This window comes from Callorhinus ursinus, unplaced genomic scaffold (assembly GCF_003265705.2).
Source record: "Callorhinus ursinus isolate GAN/ISIS: 27379988/994484 unplaced genomic scaffold, GSC_fseal_2.0 scaffold9992, whole genome shotgun sequence".
Classification (NCBI taxonomy): Eukaryota; Metazoa; Chordata; class Mammalia; order Carnivora; family Otariidae; genus Callorhinus; species Callorhinus ursinus.
Genome location: NW_027407042.1, coordinates 826 through 1,550, shown reverse-complemented (window position 1 = coordinate 1,550; position 725 = coordinate 826). Strand labels below are relative to the sequence as shown.

General features: G+C 49.2%; 1 pseudogene; it reads left to right on the top strand.

The window, feature by feature from the left end:
- The first annotated feature begins 50 nt into the window (after window positions 1-50).
- LOC141372356 (translationally-controlled tumor protein-like) lies at window positions 51-719 on the top strand (annotated as a pseudogene).
- The last annotated feature ends 6 nt before the right edge of the window (window positions 720-725 follow it).

Genomic DNA, 725 nt, shown 5'->3' with positions numbered 1-725 from the left:
ACAACCAGAATATAAATGGGCTATGATGTATTAAAAACTCTCTCTTGCTTTTTCCGCCCGCTCCCCCCTCCCCCCGAGTGCCGCTCCGGCTGCACCGCGCTCGGTCAGAGCTCCCGGCTTCTGCTAAGGTAGTGCCGCCGTCGTCTCTCTCCAGCCGTCGTCATGATCATCTACCGGGACCTCATCAGCCATGACGAGATGTTCTCCGACATCTACAAGATCCGGGAGATCGCGGACGGGCTGTGCCTGGAGGTGGAGGGGAAGATGGTCAGTAGGACAGAGGGTAACATTGATGACTCGCTGATTGGTGGAAATGCTTCCGCTGAAGGCCCAGAGGGTGAAGGTACCGAAAGCACAGTAATCACTGGTGTTGATATTGTCATGAACCATCACTTGCAGGAAACCAGCTTCACAAAAGAAGCCTACAAGAAGTACATCAAAGATTACATGAAATCAATCAAAGGCAAACTTGAAGAACAGAGGCCAGACACATCCTTGCTAATTTCAAAAACTACCAGTTTTTTATTGGTGAAAACATGAATCCAGATGGCATGGTTGCTCTGCTGGACTACCGTGAGGATGGTGTGACCCCATATATGATTTTCTTTAAGGATGGTTTAGAAATGGAGAAATGTTAACGAATTCGGCCATGACTTTGGATGTGTCACCTGTTGCCGTTAACGGGCTGCTCCTCTTCATCCACACGACACCAGGACTTAGACAGA